Below are 5,263 nucleotides of genomic sequence, written 5' to 3'. Positions count from 1 at the left end.
GCCTCCCTCTCATGGAGCTCACATTCTAGTGGGGAAGATAGACCAGAAAAATCAAACGATTGTGCTTTGTTTTGTGTACTATAAAGGACAAGGTTTATGAGCTGAAGCAGAGAATAACAGGGAACAGCAGTTGCTTTTGATAAGGTAATCAGGGAAAACCTCTCTGAGATTAAATTCAAGCAGAAACTTACAACATGAGAAGAAAGTAGCCAGGCAAAGAGTAATAGACTAGGTCCTCAATAAATCACAGCTATAACTAGTAACATATAAAATTATTGATATTTGTTATTTGTATCCTTGGTATACAGAAGACATATATATATATATAATCCTCATCTATATATAAAATCCATATATCTATATACTTCGTATATCTATATATAGATAGATATATATAGTTTCCTGCCCTTTCCCTTCCCCTGTGTCACCAGTCAGGGTCCAATTAGAAGAACAGAAATCACAGAAGGGATTGTATTATCCTGTTCTCACACTGCTATAAATAAATACCTGAGACTGGGCAATTTATAAAGGAAAGAGGTTTAATTGACTCACTGTTCCACAGTGCTGGGGAGGCCTCAGGAAACTTACTATCATGGAGAAAGGTGAAGGGGAGGCAAGGACCTTCTTCACAAGGCGGCAGGAGAGAGAAGGGAGAGTGCAGGACAAAAACTGCCACTTTTGAAAACCATCAGATCTTATGGGACTCACTCACTGTCGCTAGAACAGCATAATCTAATCACTTCCCTTCCCCAACACGTGGGGATTACAGGGCCCTTCCTTGACATGTGGGGATTACAATTTGAGATTTCAAGATGAGATTTGGGTAGGGACACAGATCCAAACTTTATCAGGGATTTAATATAGAGGATTTGTTTTAGGTGTCAGGAAGCTGAAAGAGCAGAAAGCAATACTGAAGTAGCCTAGAGGGCTACAGAGAGCAACTAATTCTTGTAGTGCTGGAATAACTAAAGGGAAGAGGTTGGGAGTCACCACTGCCTAGAAACTCGGAGGAGGGTCTATGAAGAGAAAGCATCACTCAGCTGCTATTGATATTTCTGAGAGGGCTCAATGAGGTTGGTTCTCAAGGAGCACCTAAAGCAGCTGGAAGCTGGAGCCAACTATTTGTAAAGTGTTGTTTTGGGGGTAACACTGGCTGAAAGAGCAAGTTAGAAGGAAGAAAGTCCCTTCTTCTTTTCTGTTACCTTCCAATTTTCCTCTAGTGCCCACTATTGACAGAGCTTTGCAGGAATGCAACTAGCAAAGAAATCTGTTAAAGGAACAGTGCAGCGTCCCAGACACAGCATAAAAGAGAGGAGCATGCAAAGGCAGTTTTGGAGCTGAGAAACGGCAGGCAAAGGGCTAAAAATGTCCAGGTTACTTTTCCTAACTCCTGTTTTTCCAGCATCTGATCCAGTATAGCATTTGTTCTGACTCTCTGTTGTTATTTTTAAGAAGGAATTTTTCTTCTAAAAAAGTTTCTGAATAAAACTGGTTTCGGCCAGGTGCAGTGGCTCACACCTGTAATCCCAGCACTTTGGGAGGCCAGGGCAGGTGGATCGTCTTGGTTCAGGAGTTCCAGACCACCCTGACCAACATGGTGATACCCCATCTCTATTAAAAATACAAAAAAAAATTAGCCAGGCACAGTGGCACATGCCTGTAATCCCAGCTACTCGGAAGGCTGAGGCAGGAGAATCGCTTGAACCCGGGAGGTGGAAGTTGCGGTGAGCCGAGATCGCACCACTGTGTTCCAGGCTCTATCTCAAAAAAAACAAACAAAACAAAACAAAAAAACCTGTTTTATATATACTAATGTAATAAAATGACGATCAAGTGTGTATTAGGTTGGTGCAAAAGTAATTGCAGTTTTTGCCATTGAAGGTAATGGCAAATATGTCCTTCATCAGAACATGATGGCAGGAACTTCTATCCTTGCCTGTCTCAGTAGAAATGAATGAATGAGTGAGTGCCTGGATGAATGGAACTTCCAAGATCTGTCTTTCCAAGGGCCGGGGGGCATTTGGTCCCCACACTAAGGCTATTGGACATCCGCACAGGACAGTCCTATTTTTGATGTCCTTTCCTTTCTGAAAATAAAAGTTGTGCTTTGTAGAATTAAAAAAAAAAAAAAAGTGATGGCAAAAACCACAATTACTTTTGCACCAACCTTATATATAAACTACGTACAGCAGCCACTAAAACCTAATTAAAGAGATATACTTAAAAACACTAATTAAAAAAAAAAAGGAAATCTGAAAGATGTTCAAATAACACACAGGAAGACAGAAAAAAAAAAAAAACCATAAAGACAAAAACAGGGGAGAACCAACAGAAAACAAAATAGGAGACGTACACCAATATATTAATAACATCATTAGCTGCTACAGCCCCTGCCTTGAGTGCATGGCACTCCAGCCTGCATGAATGCTCCCCACAGCTGCCACCACCCATTGGAATGGCCAACAGGGTACCTGCATGTGGCCTGAGCCAGGAGGTGCAGCAGAAAATTGAGAATCCATATGATGCAGACCTGGAGCAGATCAATGGATCACCACCCAGTGCCAAAAGCATGTGGGCTGGCCCCAGCCTGGACACGAGAACTTCCAGAATTTCCTCAAGGAGGGCACAGAGCTATGTGAGCTCATTAACGCACTGCGTCCCGAGGGGCAGGCCCCAGTAAAGAAGACCCAGGCCTCCACCATGGCCTTAAAGCAGATGGAGCAGATTATCTCAGTGCCTGCAAGCAGCTGAGCGCTACGGCATTAACACCACCGACATCTTCCAAACTGTGCACCCCCCGGGAGGAAAGGACATGCCCTGTGTGCAGTGGATCCTGGTGAACCTGGGTGGGCTGCCAGTAGCCCAGGACAATGGGCTCTTCTCTGGGGCTCCCATATGGTTCCCTAAGAAACCCGAGGAGAATCCTTGGAACTTCTCAGACAACCAGCTATGAGAGGGCAGGAACATGATTGGGGTACAGATGGGCACCAACTGTGAGGTGTCTCAGGCTGGCATGACCGGCTACGGGATGTCACACTAGATCCTCTGATCTGAGGACTAAGCTCTGATTTTTTTAAAAATCTTGCCCAAATTCCTATCTGGGGAGTCATGCCCTACAAACCACAAATTCTCATCAGATGGGTTTTTATTTAACCCTGTATATTGTGACTTACTTTCCAATCTGACTCTGGAATAACAGTACGAGACAAGGAAGGAAATCAAAATATTTTACCCCAAGACATGTTTCTTTGTCGTATCTTCCTATGGCCCTGCAAAGCTGTCCTTTTGGGGGGAAATTTTGCATCTGTAAATAATCTCTATCAACATAGCTAGATCTTTTTTTTTTTTTTTTTTCCGGCCCCCCCCAATCTAAAAAAAATTGAAAGTTTTGCACCTTTTGTTTTTGAGATGGAGTCTCGCTCTGTCGCCCAGGCTGGAGTGCAGTGGCGTGATCTCGGGTCACTGCAACCTCTGCCTCCTGGATTCAAGTGATTCTCCTGCCTCAGCCTCCTACGTAGCTGGGATTACAGGCACGTGACATCATGCCCAGCTGATTTTTGTATTTTTAGTAGCGACGGGGAAACTCAGTCTCAGGTAACCTCTGCCTCACAGGTTCAAGTGATTCTCACTTGATTCTTGTGCCTCAGTCACCCAAGTAGCTGGAATTACAGGTGCCCGCCACCATGCCAAGCTAGTTTTTGTATTTTTAGTAGAGACGGGGTTTCACCATGTTGGCCAGGTTGGTCTCGAACTCCTGACCTCAAGTGATCTGCCTGCCTCAGCCTCCCAAAGTGCTGGGATTACAGGCGTGGGCCACTGCGCCAGGCCTGAGATCAGAGTTTTTAAGGACAACTTACCAGGAGGGGGGAAGCCAGTGAGCTGTGAGTGCCGATCGGTCCGGTCAGAGATGAAATCATAGGGAGTTGATGTTGTCTTCTTATGCTGAGTCAGTTCCTAGGTGGGGGCCACGAGATCAGATGAGCCAGTTTATGGATCTGGGCAGTGCCAGCTGACCCATGAAGTGCAGGGTCTGCAAAATATCTCAAGCACTGATTTTAGGAGCAGTTTAGGGAGGGTCAGAATCTTGTAGCCTCCAGCTGCAGGACTCCTAAACCATAATTTCTAATCTCGTGGCTAATTTGTTAGTCCTATAAAGGCAGTCTAGTCCCCAGGCAAGAAGGAGGTTTGTTTTGGGAAAAGGCTGTTATCATCTTTGTTTTAAGCTATAACCTAAGTTCCTCTCAAAATTAGTTCAGCCTTGGCCCAGGAAAGAACAAGGACAGCTTAAAGGCAGAACCAATATGGAGTCGGTTAGGTTAGATCTCTTTCACTGTCTCAGTTATAATTTTGCAAAGGCGGTTTTACTTCTCCCACAGCTGTGGCTACAGGGACTTAATTTATAGGGAGGGGTCTGTGGCAGCTGCTACCCCAGCCGCTGCTGCACCGTACTCACCACACATCTAGGGTAGCCTTCCCTGGCAGAGGCCCTCCTGGATTCCCATTTTCCATTCTCCTCACTATGGCTAGGGAGTGGGGGTGACAGAACAGAGGAAGGAGGGCTGCCTACCATGGTCTGGGGCTTGAGGAATAAAGAACTCTAGGCCAGGTGCAGTGGCTCATGCCTGTAATCCCAGCACTTTGGGAGGCCGAGGTGGGTGGATTACCTGAGGTCAGGAATATAAGACCAGCCTGGTCAACATGGCGAAATCCTGTCTCTACTAAAAAAAATACAAACCTTAGCCAGGCATGGTGGCGGCGTCTGTAATCCCAGCTACTCGAGAGGCTGAGGCAAGACTGCAGCCTGGGCAACAAGAGTGAAACTCCATCTCAAAAATACAAAAAATAAAAAATAAACTGAGTCTCCCCTAGACAGCATATAGTTTGATCATGTCTTTTTTATCCTTCTCTCAATATTTCCCTTTGATTGAAGTGTTTAATCAATTTATATTTAATGTAATTATTGTAGGATTTTTATCTGCCATTTTGCTATTTATTTTCTGTATGTCTTACAGCATTTTATTATTCCTCTATTCTTTTATTACTGCCCTCTTTTGTGTTAGATATTTTTTCATGTACCATTTTAATTCTCTTGTCATTTATTTTCTTTCTTTCCTTTTTTTTTTTTTTTTTTGAGTCTTGCTTTGTCGCCCAGGCTGGAGTGCAAGGTCACAATCTCAGCTTACCACAACCTCCGCCTCAAGGTTCAAGCGATTCTCCTGCCTCAACCTCCTTAATAGCTAGGATTACAGGCATGTGCCACCAG

The 5,263-nt window shown here is 44.3% G+C and overlaps 1 pseudogene; it reads left to right on the top strand.

Annotated features, from left to right (window-relative positions):
- Positions 1-2,401: 2,401 nt before the first annotated feature.
- LOC111544181 lies at positions 2,402-3,040 on the top strand (annotated as a pseudogene).
- Positions 3,041-5,263: the final 2,223 nt, after the last annotated feature.

This window comes from Piliocolobus tephrosceles, chromosome 7, assembly GCF_002776525.5.
Source record: "Piliocolobus tephrosceles isolate RC106 chromosome 7, ASM277652v3, whole genome shotgun sequence".
In the NCBI taxonomy this organism is placed as follows: Eukaryota; Metazoa; Chordata; class Mammalia; order Primates; family Cercopithecidae; genus Piliocolobus; species Piliocolobus tephrosceles.
This window is presented reverse-complemented; position numbering and strand designations above follow the sequence as displayed.